General features: G+C 36.3%; 1 protein-coding gene and 1 non-coding gene across 2 annotated transcripts in view; one reads left to right on the top strand and one right to left on the bottom strand.

Annotated features, from left to right (window-relative positions):
* Positions 1 to 27335, bottom strand: part of EYS (eyes shut homolog) — a 1965296-nt gene that overhangs the window by 325938 nt on the left and 1612023 nt on the right. The gene's annotated exons all lie outside the window — the stretch shown is intronic.
* On the top strand, positions 15159 to 15234 carry TRNAT-UGU (transfer RNA threonine (anticodon UGU)). Its single transcript has one exon. It is a non-coding gene; the product is annotated as a tRNA-Thr (tRNA).

Here is a 27335-nt window from a genome sequence, read left to right as displayed (position 1 = left end):
CATTTGAAGTAGTTTTGGAAAAAAGGACAGAAAAAGTAGTTATAATTAAAATGGAATGGAGAAACTCTATAGAAATTGTGTTCTCACATTTTTCTTGTGGTTAAGCTTTTCACATTATTGATAAATCTATAGAAAAATTTCTGTAAGAGGATATTCTTTATATAAGGGTACATGTATGAATCAAATTTGAATTCATAATCAAGTTTTACTTATTCTGAGAAGTAGTGAACTCTCCAAGAGCAGTAAAAATATAATTCAAATTGCTTAAAAAATGACTTCCACATTTCCTTGCAGGAGCTTCTCAACTGTATAATTCAGGCGCACCTGCCTACTTCCGAGCTCACACAGTCCTTGAACCTTTTTTTCAGAGTTGACAGGTTTTTATGAAAATTATGACAGGGAACAACAATTATGAACAATAAACATTTGCTATTGAATTGCTTTCTAACTATATTAATTTTCATTATCATCATGTTTAATGAATATGTTGAAAAACAGAACTGCCCTGAATGTGGAAAACAAGACTAATTGGGGTTAGGCTGAGTGTTTTCCTGCTGCTTCCAAAAGTCTCTTCAGGCAGTGCTGTTTGAACATGTGCCAAATTTATTTCTCTTTCAATTATAAATGGAAAAAAACCCCTATGTTTTTATATGAAACTATGTATTAAACATATTATAATAAAATATGTCATATAGTAGTTAATTAGTGGTTTCTAATTATGATTTAGACATGTAATGTTTAAATGTCTTAAAGGATTATATAAGCTAATATAACTAATTATATTAACATTTATATGGTTAGCAAAATTTAAAATCATTTCTGAGTTTTGGAAAAATTGAATAAATTAACCTAAAAGGAGGATCTTTTAAGTCTCTAAATTGTGTTATGCTAAATCCTCCAAACTCTTATAGTGTCAAAAGAAAGAGTGAAGAAAACCACAGTACTGAGTTTGAAGAAACTTGTGTTAAATATATGGAGAAATTTAATTTTTTTCACCCAATATACTTCTGTAGTGTGAATCAGGACCACAGTCAATTTATAACAACAACTCATTAAAACATAATACTGGTCAGCACCACGGAATATCTTAAGATAATGAAAACACAGATGAGATTAGTATCTTTACCTTAAACACAATACAACTAAGAAGCATAAATTTTATTCATTCTGATTAGAAATAGACTTCTTTGTCTACAGTATTAATTATAATTCCCTCAGTCTAGTATTAAGGTTTTCTAAGATCTAACCCCCAAAACTGACGATATACAAATAAAGCTATAAATGTGAGGGGGTCACAAATTTCCATATACAACTTTATTGTAATTCTTGCTACTAGAAGAAACAAAATTGTTTGCTATTCCTCCTTTATAATGGAAATAGATTTAACTAACTGAATGAAATTAAAAATTAATACCATTGAAATATTTTTTGAGTTTTTTCTTACTTTTCCCAGAAAGAACAGCATACAAATTCTATGACTAAGTTCATAAAGCACAGATAAGACTATTGCAATGCAATTATTAATAAGTAACATATATATGCTTTTACTTTAGAAATATTTCATTGTTTCTCTTTCAATGCTAATTTTATTAAGTTCTGTGATAAAAAGGAGTATCATTAGTTAATAAGTTCATATATCTCTCTTCTTGAGGAAGGATCACTGAAAAATAATAAATCTAACCAATAATATTCAAAGATACAAAAGTTGTAATTATGTATATTATTCCAAAATTATAAAATTAAGTTCTAAGACCCATAAAATTAATATTTTATTATGTATTAACTATGAGAAACTTTAATATCTAAAAGATTTTTACATACAAAGGTGGGCAAAAATTGTTTAAATTATTAGCCATCATTACCTAAAAGATAAATTGTAAGCAAGGATATAAAATAATAACTAAAAATTATAATAAGACATATAATACAAATAAATAATTTGAACAAAAACTTTTAAGTACTCACAATTGTAAACCTATCTTTGCCCACACATTTATAGTACATATATTATATATTTATACATATAATGTAATGTATAATGTAATGTATATACTAAAGTTTAGTATTTATAAATTACACTAAACATTCCTATCACATCATACGTTTCTGCTTATTTTTGAATTAAAAATTATTTTAGATTTGGATGGCCTAAGTCTCATGGACCAAATTATTACCTTTACTAGGATAGTATTTCCATATTAGATATTCACGTTTATGTTAATCCACAAATGCTGATGAATTTGTTAGATGCATGATAAAAATTATCAACAACTCTGTTTCTGCCTCTGATAGTACTGCCACTATTTTGAGACATCTACTTCTCTCTCCCAAAGAAAAGCACTTGGAAAAATGAGGGCAGAACTAACATTTCTCCATTTGAGCATGGCCACTTTATTCCTCTATTTGAAGCATGAAGAGACTTTTCTCTGCATCTGACCAAACAATTCATGAGGAAACAGTGTTAAAACAAAACAAAACAGAAAAAAACAAAACAAAACAAAGAAAACAAAACAAAAAACAAAACAAACAAAACCCTTTCTCATTCTTCACTGTAACAGCCACTCTTGTAATACTGCTTTTTATCCCTTGGTTTCTCTATTATAGAATGGTTGATCATCATGATCAGTCCTTTGAACCTCTCCAAAATCTGAAGTTTTAGTGTTAAAACCCTACCTTCTTCCTCTTACAAAATAAAAATAGGTAAAACACTGTTTAGCACACCAAAAAATGAAATAAAACCAGGACAAGAAAGATAAAGAACCATCAATATCTCACATTGTACTTGGCATGTTATCATAATAGCTACCAATCTCTCGCTAGTCTATTTCTAATCCTTCTCTAAGTTCAAAAATTTTCCCTGAGTGATTTCATTTGTTCCTATAACTTGAGCTACTTTCTGACTTCTGAAAACTCTCAGTTTTCTGTCTTTAGTAGAGATAGCTTCTGACTTTATATATCTGCCTGTCTACTAGACAGATCTACTTGGAAGGAATGTAGGTAACTCAAACTCAACACAACCAAACCAGTTTGTTGCTTTTTCTCTTCTAAAATTTGATTCTCTTTCTCTCTTTTAAATTTTAATTTGATTTATAGTCAACAATTTATATTCAATGTTATTGTGCATTAGTTTCAGGTGTACAGCATAGTGGTTAGACAATCATGTATTTTATAAAAAGGTCTATTGACACTTCCAGTGCTCGCCTGACACCATACATAGTTATTACAATATTATTGACTATATTCTCTAGGCCAGGGGTCTCAAACTCATGGCCCGCGGGCCGCATGCAGCCCGCTGAACAATTTTGTGTGGCCCGCAGACTAATCCACGAAGTTCAAAATATTTTGGATAAAATTAAGTAAGCCTAGGGGCCTACTTGTATTTTTCATTTCTCTAGCATCCTAGCTAGATATTAGCTTAGTTAACAGCAGTTGTGATGCGAACTACAGTTTCTGGTCGTTTTGTGACACTGAGTAAACTGCATGTACGATTGTGCTTGTTGTACTGATTTTTTTTTGTTTTCAACTGCAGTGAGAAAAGTGTTGCGTAACAGTTGCCTTTTGTAGACCTAGTGCGGCCCACCGAATGGCTGTGATCTTGCTCTGCGGCCCACATGCTGAGTTGAGTTTGAGACCCCTGCTCTAGGCTGTACCTTACATCCCTGTGACTACTTTGTAGCTACCGATTTGTATTTAATCCCTTCATCTGTTTCATAAATCAACAAACAATAAGTGTAGGCAAGGATGCAGAGAAAAGGGAACCTTCATGCACTGTTGGTGAGAGTGCAGATTGGTGTAGCCGCTGTGGAAAAAAAGTTATAAATGAAACTGCCTTATGACCCAGCAGTTCCACCTCTGGGTATATATCTAAAGAAACCCAAAACACTAATTTGAAGGAATATATGTAAGCCAATGTTCATTGCAGCATTATTGACAATAGCCAAGATTTGGAAATAACCCAAGTGTCTATCAATAGATGAGTGGATAAAAAAGCAGTGGTATCTATATACAATGGAATATTACTCAACCATCAAATGAATGAACTTCATTCTCAATATCAACATGATAACATCTTCCTTGTTATTAATACAAATATATACACCTATTGCATCTCTTATTCAATTTTACAGTGATATTTTTATGTACAGCTTAGTATATGACAACTGTGAGTTCCTTAAAAGCAATTATCATGTTTTAAGATTTTTGTGTTACCAGAAAGTAGCACAATTTTGGCAAATATTCAATAAATGTTTGATGAATGAATAAACATGCCTCCAATATTTTGTTTTGTATTTTAATTTTAGAATTTTTCATCTACCAAGTTGTTCCAATACATCATTCATCTGAACAATTAATTTAATTCTATTGGTTCTCCTTCACTTGTAATGCCTTATTCATCTCCTGCCTGTATTCTTCTAAATGACTTCTAACTTGTTCTCATGTCTTCAGTTTCTTTTTCTCCTCTGTTCAATTCCTGTCCAATTTACCTTATTTAAACACAAATTTGATTATCTCATTTTCTTGTTAAAAGAGTTGTTAATGGTTTTTCATTGCCAGCAAGATAGTAACCTTTTAGTTTGGCATAAAAGATTATTCTTAACTTTTCTTTCAAGATGACATAATTCTGCAAGTACCCTATATGCTATCCACACTGTATTCCTCTGAATTCTGAACATTCATTGTTTAGTTCACCACCTCCATCAATGCTTCTGCTTACTGGTTTTTGTTTCTTCTTAAATCATTTTGGGAATTTTCATTTTAAAAAATGTCATGTCTTTCAGAGGTGTTCAAACACATTGCCACTGATTTATATTTAAATATAGTATTATAAAACTTTTAAAGTATACTGTGTCTATGGGTATGTCCTTATTTTGTCTCTAATGTATCTTTTTCTGCCTTGACTCTCAGATTAACTTCGTCCCGTTTTTAATGGCAGAGCAGGTCAGCCAGAGAATGGGCTCCTCTGATGACTCAATTAGGTTGGTTCTACTCTGTTCTGTTTTCTATATATGGTATATAAGGAACGGTTTGCTAAATATATTTGAAAATCATTAACCTAAGAGAGGATATACAGAGATTCACAAGTAAAGTTATAATTAAGCAGCCATGTCCCATGACCCAGCTCCCTACTTGCATGGTCCTCAAACTTGCTCCTATCATGGTTGGAGTGATCAGGCACTGAGAATACAATGAATGCTGTTTAAATATGACCATGTGATGAACATCAAAATGTTAATATATTAATTTAAAAAAATTTAGCTGTATATAGATTGGGATATGATTACCATATTTTTTACAGCCATGCTACACTGAAGAAAATTATAATCAGTAAGTCATTGAGATCATTGAAATTACAACTCATATTATTAGAGAATTCATAAAAAATAGAAATTTTAACAAGATATTTACAGAAAAAGAAACATATTTAAAAATACCTCCTCATTAATACTCAAGAAAATACAAATTTAAATTCTTATTAGATACATAATTTTACAGGTTTCAGATGAACAGAAACTAAAACGTCTCCACTTACAAGTGTTGCTGAGTATGTGGAGCAACTGCTTCATATGATTGGGCTGAGTAATAGCTTGATAATATAAACACATTGTAGAGTTATTTGGAAGTATCTGACAGTTTAGCAGTACTTTATCAATCAGTTGCTCTTCTGCTCTCTAAGATATTTTAATAATCTCTTTCATATTTACTTAGAAAAGGATTGCACAAGAATAATCAGAAGAGTATAATTTATACAATAAAATTATTACAAAGAAAATTTGAATATCCACTAATAATAATGGAGAGTATAACTTGAGATGGAGAAATATAAATGAGTACTATACAACAATGAAATACGTTCCTTCTACAAATGTCAACATGGATGAACTTGTTAGAAAGCATAATATTGAGTGGAAATAAAAAGCTACAAAGTGATGCATACAGTTGGCATTATTTATATAAAGTTTTAAGAAAAAATAATATTATATATTATTTAGTAATACACAGTAAGAATACAAATAAATGTATGGTGAAGATAAAGACAAATTCAGTACAGTGCTTATTTCCAAAATGGCAAGCAGGATTATACAGGGGCTTTGAATGTATTTGTAATGTTTTACTTTTTTAGAAAGTGGGTACAGAAATGGTTTTTATGCTATTCTTTATGTATTTTGGAAAACAAATTATAATCCTAAAGTCATTAATAATCATGGGAGTTAGAATACAGAAAATTACAGAAATAACAGTTGTAAGTCCACAACGATGAGATATTTCCACCCTTCGTAGTTTTTCTCCTATCCTTATCACTCCACCAAAGCAGCTCTAATTAAAATTATTATTGACTTCAATATCTCCACGAAGATTTAAGAGTTCAGGCATGGTGATTCGAATTATATGCTGATTATTTTTTTTCTTCAGTTTGGCTGGTATCGAAGGTGTTTGAGAATGAGTCTTAGGGAATGACAATGTATAATATGCTCACACTGTTAGCTGCAGTTTCAGATATTATCACAGTCTCCTGGTAGTAAGCATCAATACAGCAAAACTTCTATTTGTATTCTAACCTGCAGAAAACTCTAGAAGTAGTTTGTCTTTATTTGGAAAGAAAACCTTTACACCTTCACTACCTTGCTGTAAAGTTACACCAATTTTCCAATACTGTATCACAATTTAATCCTTGAGGAAACTGTTTGCTTTGCTCACTCAGTGATCTACTATTGTGAGTGACATTTTGCTGACAATAGCTATTGATAGTAGTGGAAAGGAGAAAGGATTTAGATGCCTTTGTACAAAAACGAGCGCTTTAGGATGGGGACTACTTCCTTTCACCATAATTTAATTTTTCTTGCATATTTGCTTTGTCTCTGATTTGAAATGTTCAGATCTAATTTCCTATATTTGCTTTTTTTCCTCAGCTGTATCTAATCTGCTATTTAATTCATATATTACTTTTTTTTTTTTTGTATTTTTCTGAAGCCAGAAACGGGGAGAGACAGTCAGACAGACTCCCGCATGCGCCCAACGGGGATCCACCCGGCACGCCCACCAGGGGTGATAATCTTCCCACCAGGGGGCGATGCTCTGCCCCTCTGGGGCTTCGCTCTGCCGTGACCAGAGCCACTCTAGCGCCTGGGGCAGAGGCCAAGGAGCCATCCCCAGCGCCCGGGCCATCTTTGCTCCAATGGAGCCTTGGCTGCGGGAGGGGAGGAGAGAGACAGAGAGGAAGGAGGGGGTGGGGGTGGAGAAGTAAATGGGCACTTCTCCTGTGTGCCCTGGCTGGGAATTGAACCCTGGTCTCCCGCACGCCAGGCCGACGCTCTACCGCTGAGCCAACCGGCCAGGGCCTCATATATTACTTTTTAAATTATTACATATTTCAGTCGATTGCCTAGAATTTTATGGTAATCTCTTTTTGCTTTGCTTATTTTTAATTCCTTCTTATATTTTCCTCAGCATTTTTAAATATGGTAATTTTATTTCTGAATTTAATGAATCTAGCATTCAAAATTCTTTGGCTTATAATGCTTCAATTTATTTTTTCATTCAGTATTTTGGTTGAGGTGGTCTGTTTTAGCTGGTATTTTTTCTTCATTATGCAATTTTTAATGGACATTTATTGGTGAGACCCTATAGAGACCCAATTTATGGGAATTTGAATTTGTAATAGAAAATTTGCCTTTGCTTATTCCAAATATCCCAAAGCTTTTAAATTAGGAGTGTTTTATATTAATTTATAGTTTGAAATTTCTTCAACCAAATTTGCACTATAAATTGGAACCTGAGCCTACGCAAGGGTAGGGCTGTTGAAGAATTCTTGGGGAGGTTAACTCACACACCTGTAGCCAGGGTGGCTGACCACCAACAGCTTTCTTGCTGCCTCCCTTTGCTGGTAGTTTCTTCTGCCCCACGCATGCCTCACCTTTCCATTGAGTTTGAAGTTCTTCGGATGTCTAAACTTTGTGAAGAGTTTTCAGTTTCAACTCTTGACTTGGCCGAAACACAAAAATCTTTGTGTCTCATGCTGCCTTTAAAACCTTTGTCTCTAGTACATAAACCAGCAAATGTTGTTTTCACTATTTGTCACATCACACTTTTTTGGTAGATCCCTCTCTGGTTTTTGACCCTTGGTGCCGTCTTTCATTTTCTAAACTCTAGGAATGATCATTAGAGCTCACCTGTGCATTTAAAAGGATGTTCATTTTATTCTGCTCAACATCTTAATTCACTTTAAGTGAGAGCGTTTATTAGAATATCTTGTGTACCTACTGCTAGAGGTAGAAGAAGTAGAAGCTTAATGCCATCATTTTTGCTATAGAGTAGATTATATGGAACCTCAGGGATACTACTATCTCTCTCAATTAGATTTCTTTAGAGACCAACAATAAAATTTCTTTAGAAGCACAGAGATATAAAAACTCTGTAATTCCTAGAATATATACAGTTTTTCCTTAAGTAATTCTGATGCATATATATTCATGGATGTATGCATACACATAAAAGTAAAACAAACAGCCCTGGCCGGTTGGCTCAGTGGTAGAGCGTCGGCCTGGCGTGCAGGAATCCCGGGTTCGATTCCCGGCCAGGGCACACAGGAGAAGAGCCCATCTGCTTCTCCACCCCTCCCCCTCTCCTTCCTCTCTGTCTCTCTCTTCCCCTCCCGCAGCCAAGGCTCCATTGGAGCAAAGTTTGCCCTGGCGCTGAGGATGGCTCTGTGGCCTCTGCCTCAGGCGCTAGAATCGCTCTGATTGCAGCAGGGCGACGCCCCAAGATGGGCAGAGCATCGCCCCCTGGTGGGCATGCCGGGTGGATCCAGGTCGGGCGCATGCAGGAGTCTGTCTGACTGCCTCCCTGTTTCCAGCTTCGGAAAAATACAAAAAAAAAAAAAAAAAAAGGTAAAACAAACAAAACACAAAAGAAAACCCAGAAATTTAGCAAAAAATATTGTTTCATCTGTTATATATTTTATGTCTCCCAAGAATATGAGAAACATAGATTGATAATTAATACCGTTGCAGATAATTTTAGAGTTAAATGGTAGTGCAATCTTCTCTTTTATGTTATATAAATAATGATTGTTTAAATTATATATTAAATTACCAAGAATTTAGAAAATATGGATAGAGTACTTAAAAAATTGTTAGAATTACTAACATTTTAACATATTTAAGAAAAAAGCTTGAAAGCAAATTACAAAATATTGAAAAGTAAATATTTATCATCTCAAGAGTGAATTTTTGTAAACTTTTCTTATTATTAAAATGGTGAATTTGATGACAACAATGCTAATCCATAAAGCTAACTTAATTACTATTTAGAAATTCTCCCCATAGGGCAAAACCAAACTGATTTCGTTCTAATAAGAAGGTATTAATTAGTTCCTGGTAAGTTTGCTCAGTGGATAGAGTGTCAGCATAGAGTGTGGCTGTCTCTGGTTTGATCCCTGGTCAGGGCACACATAAGAAGTGACCATCTGCTTCTCTTCCCTTCCCTCTCCCTCTTCTCTCTCTCTCCTCCTGTAGCCAGTGGCTCAGTTCGTTGGAGTGTAGGTCTTGGGTGCTGAGCATAGCTTGGTTGATTTGAGCATCTGCCCTAGACACAGAGGTGGATTAAGGTAGGTTGAGGCCCTGGGCACAGAAGAAAATATTGGGCCCCTTGTCATTAGAAAAAAGTGTAAAGTTGGGGTTTTGCGGGGCCCTTCATAAGTCGGGCCCAGGGTGTGTGCCCCATGTGCCCACCATTAAATCTGCCTCTGCCTATATGGGGCTTGCCGGGTGGATCCCCATTGGGATACATGGGAGAATCTGTCTTTCTATCTCTCCTCCTCTCACTTAAAAACAAAAAGAAAGTATTGATTATATCAAGTTCTTCTTAAATAAATCTGTTCATTAAAAAAATAGCCATTGGTTGTGATAAACTGTAGTTTCATAAAGAATACATATTTTCAAGTATATATACTACATCAAGTACAAATAATATCATGGATCTAATGTGTTTTATTTTTTAGAAAAGCTAGACCAGAAACAATAAAAAAAATCATAAAAAATCTAACATTTTGCATAATGAATTTAAAATGTTAATAAATTCTTGCATATTTGAATCACATTATTTTGTTTTTCATAAAAATTATTTGGGGGACTATAAAAATGACATTAACAAATTGAAATAATATTAATTTAATATTATAATATAATTTGATATTGATTAAAATTAATTTACAATTGGAAATGTCTTTTTGTTAGTCATCAACAAACTTCTCAAAAATAAAAGTATCACTTTTTGTCACAGATTTCAAATATCTAAAGTGATTTTTTTCACCTACAATTTACTACGTTAGTAGAAGTCTGGACATTTATATGTAATAAAAAAACTTAGTTTAACAGACAAAATTTGTAATATGATGTAGAAAAAATGCTATATGGCAGTCAACAAAAAATTACCTAGATGATGGTCTGACAATAAGAGAAGTCAGACCTGAAATAGTGACAGAATAGGTTTCGATCAATCTCTGAAAAGCAGAACACACTGAAAGATGGTGGTCATGGGAGAAAAATCTTTTGTTCTCTATGGAAATATTGTGAACTAGATAAAATAATATATAAGCAAACAAAAACACAAGGCTATAACCTAACATGAATATTATTGTTAAAAAGCATGCAGTTAAGGAATTTTATAGTCCATAATGAGATAAGAAAATTTAAATACTCATTCATTTAAAACAATATTTTAAATCAACTTAGTTCAAGGTTCAGGGAGGATCCAAAGTGCCTCAAATGTAGATCCTTAATTCAATGTGTTTCCAGTCTAACTGGGAAAGTTTGTCAATTAATTAATCAATTTTTTTTTCAGCAAATACAAGCTTGTTATTTCATGACAAGGAGGCAAGAGAGCATGAGTAAGGGGAGCAGTGGAACAGCCTAGTAATACACAGAGAAAGTCTAAAGTCCTGTTGGCCAGGAGCACAGACTGTGTGTAGTGAATAGAAAATAGACTGAGAAGTAGGAGGAGGATTATATAGCACTGACATGTTCAAATAAAGAAACTGAACTTCACTCTATGACCAGAGACATTAAATACTTATAAGCAGAGAACAACAGAACTACAATTGTTTTTCAGGAATACTAAGCTCCCAGAAATGTACAAATAGTTAGAATTAGGAACAGTAAGAAGTGAATTCAGATTAAAAAGCTATAGCAATATAGTTTGTGTGAAGAAAGTGAGGTCCAAATCAAGAATGCTGTCAATAGCAATAGAGAGGAGGAAACAGATGGGAAAGATTTTCTGAACCAGAAGGGACAGACCTTGGCAATGTGTAGATTGTGGGTCAAGGTGAAGTGAGATCTCAAGAGGAAACTGTAATGGTTTCAAGTCTGAGCAAACTTGATAATGGAGGGGACAAAAACTAAAACAAAAAACTGAGGAGGAAGGGGAGGTAAGCAGTGGTAGGGAGACAGATTTGGTGTGTGCATCTGATTTTGTGGTGCCGAATGGATATCTGTAGAATTCAGCAGATGATTACAAATATATATGTGTGTACACACGTGTATACATGCGTGTGCAATAATACAGGAAAAGTAAGTAAGATATCATTCTCATTTTTGTCTTTCCTACTTTAGGAATTAGCTAAAGCCTTTCCTTAGGTTGGAGGCTCATTGTATATGTGGGGCATGAACTGACTTTAGTGACAACCAGTTTACGTTGTCAGACCTCTTGAGATCCTTTACCACAGCAGGCAATTGAGAGCCTCTGGTTTTTAGAAGAGCTTAATAGCCAGGCACAAGTTTTCTCTCTTTCCAAAAAAAAAAAAAAATAAATAAATGGTGATATGTCATCAAAAAGTGCTGATGTTCTGAGAAATCTCAGTCATCTCCCTTCCATCAACTTTATTTATTAATAAAAAATACAGTAGTTTTCAAACTGTTGCTAGTTCATAATATTTCCACTAGTCCCATTCAACCTTAATGTTGTCACAACAATTTGTTTTGATAGCTATTACCATCTACAGTTTAAGTCAATTCCGTGTATAAGCTGTATACATTGCCTGCTATTAGTGTGTCCAGGCTTAGATAGAAAGCTATGACTAACATCTATATTCAGTTCACCAATACAGATAATTTGATGTATCTGATGATTACATGTATCTGATGAGACAGAGAGAGAGAGATGAAGAGAGAGACGGAGAAGGGAGGGGAGAGAAGAGGAGGGGTGGTGAGAGAGAAGGGAAGAGAAGAGGGAGAAGATGAAGAATCAGAATCATCCTTTTAATACTGGCTGGCTTTTACTGAGCATTACTATGTGCCAGGCAATGCTCTCAAAAGTACTTTTATCTCTATTTTTTTTTTTAAAAAGAGAAGACAGCGAAGACCTTTAAGCCTCTTTAAAAGGAAAGCAATTTTCTGAATGTCCCACAGTTAGAAATATCTGCCTTTGAGGACTGACTCTGCCGCTTATTAATTCTAAAACTGAGGTTCTTAAGCATATGACCTGACTTTCAAAAGGTTACTGAAGACTGATTGTCACACTGAGGTCTATCCCTCACTGCCACGTCCCCCATTTTCCACCTGGTTTCCCCTCCTCACTAAGTCACTAGCCCTAAAGACCCTGTTCCTTGAACCCTATCGTCACTATGACATTTTTTTATACTACTTTAACAACACTAATGTGTCGCATGTTTTGAGCTCTCATTTGGTGTGAAAACTGTGCTAAGCACTATGTTTACGTGGGTAATATATTTCAATCTTCAGTACAGCTGTATAATTATCCATTTTTTACCAATGAGGATTCGTGGCTTGGGAAGGTTAAGTAACTTGTGCAAGGTTACATAGCTAAGGAATGTCAGCCTAGACCCTATAACTTCAGAATCCCTTTTCTTAATTTCTAAGACATATATAACATATATTACTTCCATTGCATTCAGCAAAGCTTTTACATTGGCTCTTTTATGTAAGTGAGTAACAAACTGTGCTTTAGTACTTTTTAGTTTTGAATATGAAGTAGCGATCTATGTAAACACTGTCCATTAAACTGTCATTATTACATCTTTCCTCCTCAACTTTAAGTGCATGATGCATTAGTAAAAATGTATCATAAAGTACTCTATTCTCTGGACTCATGTACTACGTAACACTAAGTACTACTATAAGTCTCTCACTTTTCAACCTTCTTTTAAAGTCTTCATTATTGGATCCTTTGTTCCTTGCATTGGCCCATTCTAATATTCCTTTCATTTCTTCAACAACTTGCAAGTGCATTTTCAAGAATTAGAAATCTACATAATACGAAAATAATTCTTAGTCTGATATAATCATTTGAGAACACTAATGCAATACCAATGATATACAGAGAAAATTATCTCAAGCATTAAAAGTAATCACAAAATCTGAAAACATTAAGGAATTACTACAAACAGTAAGGAATTATGAATTGGAGTCATTTGAGCATACTATTTCACTACTTGAAATGCCTCAAAGGCAGTAAGAACTTGGACAAATGAAGGTCAAAATTCAAAGATAAACCCAAAAAGGTTCAGTAGTTTATTTAGTTCAATAAGCTCAAAAGTGGAAAAAAAATTAGAAAGCACATGAATTGCCACCCATTTATGTGCTTGGTCTTTTCATCTGTGGTCCATATGACAGACAGCGCAGTCTCATTCAGCTAAACTGCTCTGAATCTGGCTAAGAAGTATGAGGACAAAAGTACTTGAATAGATGGGAAATTGTGGAGTTCAAGTGTGGGGCAAATAATTGGTATGAAAATAAGAGAAGTTGAAAAGTTCATACTGTAAACCAATTTTCCCTCTCCGTAAAAACTAGTGGGATAGAAAACGGCTTCCAAAGAAACCTCTTTGAAATCACAGCTAGAGATGGCAAACATACTGTTTAGCTGGTAGGCTCACTTTGTCTTCTTTCTATAGCTGAATATAGACTTCTGCTGGATTAAGGATAAAAATACAACATAAAATGCTACACAGTATGAATCTGGGAATTAATGGTATTTTGTGCACATAGACTCTAAAGACTTTCTTAAAATGTAAGCAGGGAAGAAATATAAAGGGTTTTTTATTTTCTTCTTTTTCTATACTTCACCTCGTATCAATAATACAGACATCGACAGTCAAGAACGAAGTAGAGTATTAAATATATACACTCTCTTTATATTCATAAATAACAATATATCTATATGTAAAACTTAGACATACCCTTAGACTACTACACATGAATCTTTGAGATTGCCAGGCTTTCTGTGTCAGGCACTGGGTGAACAAGTGTACAAGAACTCTTGGCAGATGACTGACTCTCTCTCTCTTTTTGTGTATGTAGATCTAGAATTTAGTTTTTAATATTTGACTTGGATACCTAAGAAGACATGCAAGTGAAGATGTCTATGATATTTGTTGACTCTATGGGCCGAGGGTTCAGAGGTGTTGTCTATTTTGAAGATATACATTTTAGAATTAAGGAAATATTGCCTGTTGAAGCTAACCAATGGGAGTGAAAGTTATTTCTCAGGAGAGATGAGTAGATGAAGGACAAAATAAAGTTTGAGATCAAGACCTAAGGAACTGTGAGGACGGAGGGTAAATAGCACAGGGGAAGAAAAAGAACAGCTAAAGAGGTTGGCATCACCAGGGGGTGTGACATGAGAGAAGAGACCCTCTATTTTAGTAAGACAAAAGCTTCAATTGTGTGAAAAGCTGCTAGCTCAGCCTCTGTTACGGCAGAACTAGGAAGTAAGGAGTTAGAAGTACTAACTTAGAACCACTATAGGAATGCTTTGGGATTCCTGTATTTTATAAAATGGGCAGGGCAGTAGTTTAAATGCTATCTGGAGGGTCTAGTAGGACAGAAGAAATTGTAAATATAGGAGAGGTCAATATTTCATAGTTTCTGTAAAGGAAAGAGGGAGTACCATCTGCATTTCTTAGAGTTCTTAGTTGCAAAGCGCAAAATTCACTCTCTCTGGTTTAAGTAGAATAAAAGAATTGTGCCTGACTGGTAGAGCCTCTGTCATCTCTGTGTGCTCATTAGAAGGCAGGTGGAAATTTGAGACACGTGTTATGTTACAGAGGCAAGTCTTATAACAAGGGCTTTTATAAAAGAGAGACAGGGTATTAAAAAGACAATGGACACCAACTACCAGAGAAATATCTACTGCAAGAACTGACACATGCCCTGGCCAGTTGGCTCAGTGGTAGAACGTCGGCCTTGTGTGCAGAAGTCCCAGGTTCGATTCCCGGCCAGGGCACACAGGAGAAGTGCCCATCTGCTTCTCCACCTCTCCCTCTCTCCTTCCTCTCTGTCTCTCTCTTCCCCTCCCGCAGTGAGGCTCCCTTGGAGCAAAGATGGCCCGAGCGCTGGGGATGGCTCCTTGGCCTCTGCCCCAGGCGCTAGAGTGGCTCTGGTCGCGACAGAGCGACGCCCCGGAGGGGCAGAGCATCGCCCCCTGGTGGGCAGAGCGTCGCCCCCTGGTGGGCGTGCCAGGTGGATCCCAGTCGGGCGCATGCGGGAGTCTGTCTGACTGTCTATCCCCGTTTCCAGCTTCAGAAAAATACAAAAAAAAAAAAAAAAAAAAAAAAGAACTGACACATGAATGGGAAAATTGGAAGGTGTGTAAGTTAGAAATTTCCTCTCTGGTAATGGAGAGAAAAATGAACAAATAGCTGATGATCTAAATATGAGTTTTAAGAGATGCAATTTGAAGGCAATGATTTTTTTTCTTAGAAAAGTAGGACACAAATTCATCCTCTGAGACTGAGGGGAATTGTAAAGGTCTGAAGTTTGAGAATGTAGATAAGCTTTAAGGTAGTCATTGTAGAGACTGGGAAAGAAGACTGAAAAACAGAAATAATATTAATGAACTTTGTAGAAGGTTCAACGTAGATGGATAGCCATGAATTTATAGTGGTTCCGATAATTCCAACTAGATGACTTTACTTCTGAAGAATAATCCGAGGTCTGGCTGATGACATGGAGGAGATGAATACCCAGGCTTATTCCACACTTTGAATTACACATGGAAGTTTTTCCGAATGGTAGAGACAAATGGGAGGTTAAAAATATCAGAAAGATATCTATTACAGATTTATAAATGCCAAATAAGTTCTCACAGCCCTACTCTGCCAGTGGCTAAAGCTACTGTATGAAAACTGTACTTGAGCTATTAGCATCTGCATTTAAGGATAGATATTTATCTCTATTATATAGTCCATATGGGTTGAATTGCCTATTATTTCAGCCTGTCAAGATTTTTATGGGCTTTGATTCTGTCATCCCTCACATTCACTTTTCTTTCAGGTGTTGTTTCACCTGGAATTTGATAAAGAAAACCACATCTCCATCCAAGTAACTGCCTTATGACCCAGTGATTTCACTTCTGGGGATTTAGCTGAAGTAAACCAAAACACTAATTTGAAAGAATATATGCACCCCTATGTTCACTGCAGCATTGTTTATAATAGCCCAGATCAGGAAACAGCACAAGAGCCCATCAATACATAAGTGGATGAACATGTGGTGGTACATATATAACATGGAGTATTACTAGGCTGTAAAAGAAATGAAATCTCACCATTTGTGACAGCATGGATAAACCTAGAGGGCATTATGCTCAGTGAAATAAGTCAGTCAGAAAAAGGCAAATGGTATATGATTTCACTTTATATGTGGAATCTAAAAAAAATAAACAAACAAAATTAAAATAGACTCAGAAACAGAGAGCAAACTGGTGATTGTCAGAGGGGAGGGGCTTGGGGGACTGTGTGAAAGAGGCAAAGGGATTAAGAAATACAAATTGGTAGTTACAAACCAGTCAGGGGGATGTCATGTACAGCACAGGGAATATAGTCCATAAAAATGTGATAACTATGTATGGTGCCAGTTGAGTACTAGAATTATTGGGGGGAATACATTATAAAGTATATGATTGTTTAATCACTATGCTGTATACCTGAAACTAACACAAAATAATATTGAAAGGAAACTGTAATTGAAAAATTAAAATTAAAAAAAAATTGAACAGGATGAGGCCATAAATTATATGGTCTTTTTCTGAAGTGAGAAGCAGGGAGGCAGAGGGACAGACTCCTGCATGTGCCCAACCAGGATCCACCCGGCATGCCCACTAGAGGGTGATGCTCTGCCCATCTGGGGCATTCCTCTGTTGCAACTGGAGCCATTCTAGCACCTGAAGTGGGAGGCCACAGAGCCATCCTCAGTGCCTGGGCCAACTTTGCTCCAATGGAGCTTTGACTGCAGGAGGGGAAGAGAGAGACAGAGAGACAGAGAGAAAGGAGAGGGAGAAAGGTGGAGAAGCAGATGGGCACTTTTCCTGTGTGCCTGGCTGGGAATTGAACCCAGGATGTCTACATGTCAGGCTGATGTTCTACTGCTGAGCCAACTAGCCAGGGTCTGTGGTCATTTTTTTGAGATTTCTTTTTTTTTAGGTGAGAGAGGGAGAGATAGTGAGGCAGACTCCTGCATGCGCCCCTAATGGGATCCACCTGGCAGCCTCATCTAGGGCCAATGCTTGAGTACTGAGCTATTTTTAGCATGTGAGGATGATGTGCACTAACAGAGCTATCCTCAGTGCCCAGAGCCACACTTGAACCAATTAAACCACTGGCTGCAGGAGGGGAAGAAGGAAAGAAAGGGGAAGGGGGGAAGAAGCAGATGGTCACTTCTCCTGTGTGTCCTGACTGGGAATGGAACTTGTGATGTCCACATGCTGGGCTGATGCTCTATCCACTGAACCACCAGCCAGGGCCTACATAATCTTATGCTATGAAGACAGTAATTCAAATGTTTAGAATGTGGATTTTAGTAATCTTTTTCTCAGTAATAAAATCATAGAAATTTGTAGCTATCCTCTCACCATCCCACCCAAATTTTTGTATAGCTGGCCAAGCTGATGTTCAAGGAGGGTAAGTGATTTTTCTAAAGTCATCAGCTTGGTTAAAAATTTAGAATTAGAATTGAGTTTTCTGACAATGAACCCTAGCATTGGTGGTTATTCACACACTATTTCTCCTTTCTGTTATATGAATCAAATTCTTCTCAAATTCAAAGGTTTTCTACATAGCAAGTTAATTTTAATTTTCCATTAATGAATACAGGGTAAGATTATTATGTCTACAGGCAAATTAATTCTCTATTTGTTTAGCAATTTTTTGATACAATTGTTATTGTGAATGAAGTCCCAGAGAGAATGTTATATTCATATAATCTGCCTGTCCCCTAAGAATATAGTCAGGAGATAAATACTGCATTGGCATCATAACAATGAAAATGCAAATTAAACAAATTTTTGATTTCTGTAATTATAAAGGAAATTTTTATTCTGTTTTTTTCCTTCAGGTCATGTTGATTGGAAACTGCAAACTTTCTTTTTTAGCTATTGGATGATGAACAAAAAAATAAATGTTTGCTCATAGTTGACATAAAAATTGTGATATATCAAAAGCATTTCTGAAAGTATTTTCCAATTTTTAAGTGGAATTATAAATAGTGTTATAATAAAATATAAACATTTATGAAAGAGAAATAATCTTTTTTCCAATTTGGAACAAAATAGAATTTAGATTTAACAATATTTACATAATATATAGTACTGCATAGGCTTTTTGGGGTTTGAATTTTGGATCTGTCAAATAGTAGTTGTGATATTTAGAGAGAGAAAGAGAGAGTTATAGTTTGTTAAGTTTTAGTTTACTCATGTGTAAAATGGGCAGTGTACTACCTGCCTCATTAGGCTATGAGAAGAAAATACTATATGATATTTATATAGTGTAAAGAACAACCCTTATTTTGTGGTACTCACTCAGTAAATGTGATATAGCATTTTTTAATTCCTAGAATAAGAAAGCATGGAGGAAACTGATAAAATCTGGTTTATTTCTCTGGGTGAAGTTTGTTGCAATGATCAATTGCACTGTGGTAAGTATCTGTAGATGCATCAGATAGAATTTTGGCATTTTGTAACTTGTAAAGTGTTATAATGATTATAAGGACTACATCCTTTTGTATATTGACTACTAACTTTGAAGATAGTTTCTTGTAGTATTTTTTAAGAATGGTTATAAAAATGCTAACATTCATCAGAAGTTGTCAAGTAGGTCAAATCAGCATGCTTCCTGTTTTGGTAAGTTTTAGTGGCATCATGTTCATTCATTTACATATTGTCCCTGTTTGCTGTCATGCTACAAGGGCAGAGTTGAAAAATAGTGACAAAGTCTGATGACCTGTAAAATCTAAATTATTCACTATCTGGCCTTTTGCATAAAGTGTGGTCCAGCCTTACTTGGCTGAAACCAGTAAGGCTGTGAAGAGAGAAGGTGTAAATACTTCAAAATTCTCTCTAGGAGATACCGTGAGCTAGATTAGAAAAAAAATTGAGATAATTGGGAAAACGTTAGACTTTATTAAAGGAGCTATTATGATTATTGAAACTTTCCCTAGTCTATTGTTTTAATATATGCTATGATACATTTTTTTCTAAAAGGTTAAAAATATATTTCAAATGTTTATTGTTGCTTTCATTAGCTTCATTCTTCATAATTTTTTTTTCTAAATTTAAAAACATACCAACCATATTTTAACACTAACTTTTTCCCTATTAAAAAGTTTCGTTGCGACACCTTAGTTGTTCATTGATTGCTTTCTCATATGTGCCTTGACCATGGGCCTTCAGCAGACCGAGTAACCCCTTGCTCAAGCCAGCAACTTGGGTCCAAGCTGGTGAGATTTGCTCAAACCAAATGAGCCCACGCTCAAACTGGCGACCTCGGGGTCTTGAACCTGGGTCCTCCACATCCCAGTTCGACGCTCTATCCACTGCGCCACCGCCTGGTCAGGCCCTATTAAAAAGTTTCTAATAAACATAAAAACTTTTATAGATTTATTATAAAAATATATAAATAATAAAAAATAAGCAATAGAATAAGACTCACTTGTTTAATAAATGCTTAACATGCATATATTACAGTGACATAATTATCCCAATTTACACATAAGATGTTTGAAATAATTATTACCGTATTTTTTGCTCCATTAGATGCATTGACCATAAGACACACCTAGGGTTTTAAGGAAGAAAATAAGAAAAAACATATTCTGAACCAAATGGTGTGTTAAAATATATATTTAATAAAGTACCGTATTTTTTGCTTCATAAGACACATGGGCATTTTCCCCTCCACTTTTTGGGGAAAAACGTGCATCTTATGGAGTGAAAAATACAGTATATTTTATGTGTATTCAATGAATTGAATTTTATTTTTTACTATGACTTATAGAATTTATTTTTATATTACTAAACTGTTTTTTCTTAGTCATTCAAGTTATATTCCCACATCTATAAGAAATGTGAAAAAAGTACAGTGAGTTGGGCTATTCACTCATATTATGCCAAAATCTTATTTAAAGACTGTTTCCCGAGTGACGTCACAGAAATGGCGCCGTAAGCAGCGCGTCCGACAGATCTCCCCAAAATCTCAACAAATTTGTCAACTAGAAGCAGAAAAATTTATCCTCAGAGCATCCACACTGAAAGCAGAGGGACTGTTGCCCAGGAGGGAATACGCCTGGGGTGAGTCAACCCACACGTGCAGCTGCCCCCGCCGCGTCCCGGGGAGTGCCGGCAACCACCGGCGTGCTCTGTGCTCTGAGAAGCCGCGTGCCCGCGCCCCAAGCCGCGTCCCGGGGAGTGCCGGCAACCACCGGCGTGCTCTGAGAAGCCACGCGCCCGCGCCCCGAGCCGCGTCCCGGGGAGTGCCGGCAACCACCGGCGTGCTCTGAGAAGCCACGCGCCCGCGCCCCGAGCCGCGTCCCGGGGAGTGCCAGCAACCACCGGCGTGCTCTGAGAAGCCGCGTGCCCGCGCGCCCCGGGGAGTGCCAGCAACCACCGGCGTGCTCTGAGAAGCCGCGTGCTCGCGCCCCGAGCCACATCCCGGGGAGTGCCGGCCACCACTGGCGTGCTCTGGGAAGCCGCGCGCTTGCGCGCCCCGAGCCGTGTCCCGGGGAGTGCCGGCAACCACCGGCTTGCTCTGAGAAGCCGCGCGCCCGCTCCCCGAGCCGCGTCCCGGGGAGTAGCGGCCACCACCGGCGTGCTCTGAGAGGCCACGTGCGCGAGCCCCGCGTCCCCGGGAGTGCCGGCCACCACTGGCGTGTTCTGAGAAGCCGTGTGCGCGTGGGCCCCGTGACGCAGTCCAGGAGGGGCGCCAAACCTGTCTTTCCTAGTCAGGAGATTCTCTCCGTGGACGGGGCACCTCACCCAGCCATTCGAGCTAACAATCAAGCGTTGGGGGAGGGGCGCGCAGGCAGCCTGAAATACTCTCTGGAGCACAGCTGCGGATCCAATCACTGAAATTAGCTAAACCCACAAAATCTACGCACCCATGGGGCTCTAATTGATAAGATCTCTCCCAGTTCAGCGATCCAAGACAAGAGGCATAATATTTTTCAGTGCCTTTCGCTAAAGGGGCGGGGGCAACTTCTGATTGACAGAGCCTCCATATTCAGGGATATACCTAACAAGAGGGACTTGGCAGATATTAAGATCTATATAGCAAGCAGCGAATAGTGCATCTTCTTTCCAGCCAAAACAGGCTACCAAGTGTGGAAAGCCTGGGTTGAGTGGTCCAACTGAATGATAGGCGCTGAACAGTCACCTTGACAACAATTGACTCCCAGCCCCGCCTGATTACGCTGGAGGCTCTGACTGCCAGAGCCTTACCCAGAGCCTTGCGCTGAGTGAGGATAGAGTGGGGATTTCCCAGCTCTTTGAGCCTCTTACTCCCCAGACAGAAGCAGTGGCAGCCTCATAGCTGGATCACCAGGCTGCTAATTCAGGAAGGGGAGACTAGGGGAGAGACTCCAGGAAAGCAAACTCTCTCTCATTGTTGGACTCTACAAATGCCAACAAGCCTTGACTACCAGTGAGACTAAAGCCAATTATATGACATTGCCATAGAATCCCATCAACTGCAAATCCCTACCTAAGTGTGACACAGGGGCAGAACCTGGGGTACAGAGTCACCGACCAGGAAGAGGGAGAGAAAAGAAAAAGGAAGAAGTTAACCTCTCAAAATCAAGAAAAATCCACAGACTTTATAACTTGTTCCACTAATTCTTTGTTGTTGTTGTTTCTCTCTTCTTTCTTATTGTCTTTATTTGTATTTCCTCCACCTCGGTCCTTTTATTCTCTGCCCATCTTATGCTACCCTTTTCTTGAACTACACTACCCATAAGTGTTACATTTTATTTCTTTTCTTCATCCTTACTATCCCTTAGGGTTACACTCCAAAACCCTTAACTCTCACTCTCTCCCCTTTTGTTTTCTTTTTGTTTTTTTTTCCCTTTCCTTTTTTTCTTCCTTTATTTCTCTCTTTTTCTTATTTTTTCCTTTCTATTCATTCCTTCTTTTCTCCTTTTACTTTTCCTCTCATTTAATCCTCAATTACGAACAAATTATTTAATTTGGGACTAAAGTTTTTTTGTTTTTGTTGTTTGTTCTTTTTTTTTTTTTTTTTTCTTTTCTTTTCTGCTTTTGTTCTTGGTTTTCCTTTATTTGTTTGTTTTTGTGGTATTTTGGGTACTTTTTACATTGCTTTTTAACTCACTAGCATTCCTCCCAACCCAAAGTCTCCATTGTATTTAGTCTTCACTCCACTTAATACAACAGATTTTTACTTATTATTTTTATTTTTTTCTTCTTTAAATATTATTTTTTCTCTCCTTTTTTCTGTTTCCCTCTTATCCCTCTCATTATATCTTTTAGTCGACCATCACTTACAAGCAAATCATTTGATGCTTGTCTAAGATATCCTCCTTTTTTTTTTTTTTTTTTTTTTTGCATTTAGTAGGTCCCTACTCCCTTTTTTGCACCTTGAACTCTTCACCCCAAATCAGGCCCTCCGTTATAGGCAATTTTTGTTCCATTTAGCATAATATAATTCACAGGTCATCACGATATTTACCTAAAGAGGTGAGAGGAGGGAAGGAGAAGAAAGAAAAAAGGGGGAAATAATAAATCATTACTTTTTGTGTGTGTGGAGTGTTTTTTTGGTTTTTGTTTTTTGTTTTTTGTTTTTTCTTTTTCTTTTTTTTTTTTTTCTTTTTTTTTCCCTTTTTATTCTTTATTAATTTTAATTAAGAATATCAACAAGACCACCTTCAGATGCCAATAAGAAAAAGGAAATCGAATATTATGGATACAAAAGATAGAGAGGTAACACAAATAGATGTGGAAAAATCTATGGAGAAAAGATTTAGCATACTGGAAGCCTTGGAGCCAAATGACAGAGAATTTAAAATAGAAATCTTAAAAATACTCAGAGATATACAAGAAAACACAGAAAGGCAATTTAGGGAAATCAGGAAACAACTCAACGATCACAAAGAATATATTACCAAGGAAATTGAAACTATAAAAACAAATCAAACAGAAATGAAAAACTCAATTCACGAACTGAAAAACGAGATAACAAGCTTAGCTAATAGAACAGCCCAGATAGAAGATAGGATTAGTGAAATAGAAGACAAGCAACTTGAGGCACAACAGAGAGAAGAAGAAAGAGACTCAAAAATAATAAAAAATGAGAAAACCCTACAGGAATTGTCTGACTCCATCAGAAAGAATAACATAAGAATAATAGGTATATCAGAGGGAGAAGAGAGAGAAAATGGAATGGAGAATATACTTAAACAAATAATAGATGAGAACTTCCCAAGCCTGTGGAAAGAACTAAAGCCTCAAATTCAAGAAGCAAACAGAACACCGAGTTTTCTTAACCCCAACAAACCCACTCCAAGGCACATCATAATGAAGATGACACAAACCAAAGACAAAGAAAAAATTCTCAAGGCAGCCAGGGAAAAGAAGAATACAACATATAAAGGAAGACCTATTAGATTATCATCAGACTTCTCAGCAGAAACTCTACAAGCTAGAAGAGAGTGGACCCCAATATTCAAAGCCCTGAAAGAGAGGAACTTTCAGCCAAGAATACTATACCCATCAAAGCTATCCTTCAAGTACGAAGGAGATATAAAAACATTCACAAATACAGAAAAGATGAGAGAATTTATCAGCAGAAAGCCCCCACTCCAGGAAATACTAAAGGGGGTTTTCCAACCAGATTCAAAGAACAAAAGAAAACAGAACCCCAAGTAACAGCTCCACCAAGAAAACAATAAAACCAAACTTAAACTGTGACAACAAAAGAAAAAAAAGGGGAGAAAGGATGAAGATTAACAGTAGCAAAGGACGATAAAGCGCAGAAATACTCATAAGAAAGGGTACTACAATGAATATGGTAGGTACCCTTTTCATTACTTAATGGTAACCACCCTTGAAAAAACCACCACAAAAACACTTGACTTAAAAAAGGTAGCAACAGAGGAAAGAAGTATGGAATACAAACAAACAAAAACAAATGATAGAAAAACAAAAGAGAAGAATCAAACAAGATACAAAACTAACAGAAAGCAATTTATAAAATGGCAATAGGGAACCCACAAGTGTCAATAATTACACTAAATGTAAATGGATTAAACTTACCAATAAAAAGACACAGAGTAGCAGAATGGATTAAAAAAGAAAATCCAACTGTATGCTGCCTACAAGAAACTCATCTAAGCAACAAGGATAAAAACAAATTCAAAGTGAAAGGCTGGAAAACAATACTCCAAGCAAACAACACCCAAAAAAAAGCAGGTGTAGCAATACTCATATCTGATAATGCTGACTACAAGACAGAAAAAGTACTCAGAGACAAAAATGGTCATTTCATAATGATTAAGGGGACACTGAATCAAGAAGACATAACAATCCTTAATATATATGCACCAAACCAAGGAGCACCAAAATATATAAGACAGCTACTTATTGACCTTAAAACAAAAACTGACAAAAATACAATCATACTTGGAGACCTCAATACACCGCTGACGGCTCTAGATCGGTCATCCAAACAGAGAATCAATAAAGATATAGTGGCCTTAAACGAAATATTACAACACCTGGATATGATAGACATCTACAGGACACTTCATCCCAAAGCGACAGAGTATACATTTTTCTCTATTGTACATGGAACATTCTCAAGAATTGACCATATGTTGGGCCACAAAGACAATATCAGCAAATTTAGAAAAATTGAAATTGTACCAAGCATATTCTCTGATCATAAAGCCTTGAAACTAGAATTCAACTGTAAAAAAGAGGGGGAAAAACCCACAAAATTATGGAAACTAAACAACATACTTCTAAAAAATGAATGGGTCAAAGAAGAAATAAGTGCAGAGATCAAAAGATATATACAGACAAATGAAAATGAAAATACGACATATCAGAATCTCTGGGATGCAGCAAAAGCAGTAATAAGAGGAAAGTTCATATCACTTCAGGCCTATATGAACAAACAAGAGAGAGCCGAAGTAAACCACTTAACTTCACACCTTAAGGAGCTAGAAAAAGAAGAACAAAGACAACCCAAAACCAGCCGAAGAAAGGAGATAATAAAAATCAGAGCAGAAATAAATGAAATAGAGAACAGAAAAACTATAGAAAAAATCAATAAAACAAGGAGCTGGTTCTTTGAAAAGATCAACAAAATTGACAAACCCTTGGCAAGACTCACTAAGGAAAAAAGACACAGGACTCAAATAAATAAAATCCAAAATGAAAGAGGAGAAATCACCACAGACATCATAGATATACAAAGAATTATTGTAGAATACTATGAAAAACTATATGCCACCAAATACAACAATCTAGAAGAAATGGATAAATTCCTAGAACAATACAACCTTCCTAAACTGAGTCATGAAGAAGCAGAAAACCTAAACAGACCAATCAGCAGGGAGGAAATAGAAAAAACTATTAAAAACCTCCCTAAAAATAAAAGTCCAGGCCCAGACGGTTATACTAGTGAATTCTATCAAACATTCAAAGAAGACTTGGTTCCTATTCTACTCAAAGTCTTCCAAAAAATTGAAGAAGAAGCAATACTTCCAAACACATTTTATGAGGCCAACATAACCCTCATACCAAAACCAGGCAAGGATGGCACAAAGAAAGAAAACTACAGACCAATATCTCTAATGAATACAGATGCTAAAATACTAAACAAAATACTGGCAAATCGAATACAACAACATATTAAAAAAATAATACATCATGATCAAGTGGGATTCATCCCAGAATCTCAAGGATGGTTCAACATACGTAAAATGGTTAACATAATACACCATATCAACAAAACAAAGAACAAACACCACATGATCTTATCAATAGACGCAGAAAAGGCTTTCGATAAAATACAACACAATTTTATGTTTAAGACTCTCAACAAAATGGGTATAGAAGGAAAATATCTCAACATGATAAAGGCCATATATGATAAACCATCAGCCAACATCATATTAAATGGCGTAAAACTGAGGACTTTCCACCTTAAATCAGGAACAAGACAGGGTTGTCCACTCTCTCCACTCTTATTTAACGTGGTGCTAGAAGTTCTGGCCAGAGCAATCAGACAAGACAAAGAAATAAAAGGCATCCACATCGGAAAAGAAGAAGTAAAGGTATCACTTTTTGCTGATGATATGATCCTATACATCGAAAACCCAAAGGACTCCACAAAAAGATTACTCGAAACAATAAACCAATACAGTAAGGTCGCAGGATACAAAATCAACATACAAAAGTCCATAGCCTTTCTATATGCCAACAATGAAATATTAGAAAACGAACTCAAAAAAATAATCCCCTTCACGATTGCAACAAAAAAAATAAAATACCTAGGAATAAACATAACAAAGAATGTAAAGGACCTATATAATGAAAACTACAAGGCATTGCTAAGAGAAATAGAAAAAGACACAATGAGATGGAAAAATATTCCTTGTTCTTGGATAGGAAGAATAAATATAATTAAAATGGCCATATTACCCAAAGCAATATACAGATTTAATGCAATTCCCATCAAAATTCCTATGACATTTTTTAAAGAAATGGAACAAAAAATCATAAGATTTATATGGAACTATAAAAACCCCCGAATAGCTAAAGCAATCCTAAGGAAAAAGAATGAAGCTGGGGGCAATACAATACCTGACTTTAAACTATATTATAGAGCCACAATAATCAAAACTGTATGGTATTGGCAGAAAAATAGACACTCAGACCAATGGAACAGAATAGAAAGCCCAGAAATAAAACCACATATATATGGTCAAATAATCTTTGATAAGGGGGCCAACAACACAAAATGGAGAAAAGAAAGCCTCTTCAACAAATGGTGTTGGGAAAACTGGAAAGCCACATGCAAAAGAATGAAACTCGACTAC

The sequence above is a fragment of the Saccopteryx leptura genome, chromosome 1 (assembly GCF_036850995.1).
Source record: "Saccopteryx leptura isolate mSacLep1 chromosome 1, mSacLep1_pri_phased_curated, whole genome shotgun sequence".
Classification (NCBI taxonomy): domain Eukaryota; kingdom Metazoa; phylum Chordata; class Mammalia; order Chiroptera; family Emballonuridae; genus Saccopteryx; species Saccopteryx leptura.
Note: the sequence above shows the minus strand (reverse complement) of the source record. Positions and strands in the feature narration are given on the sequence as shown.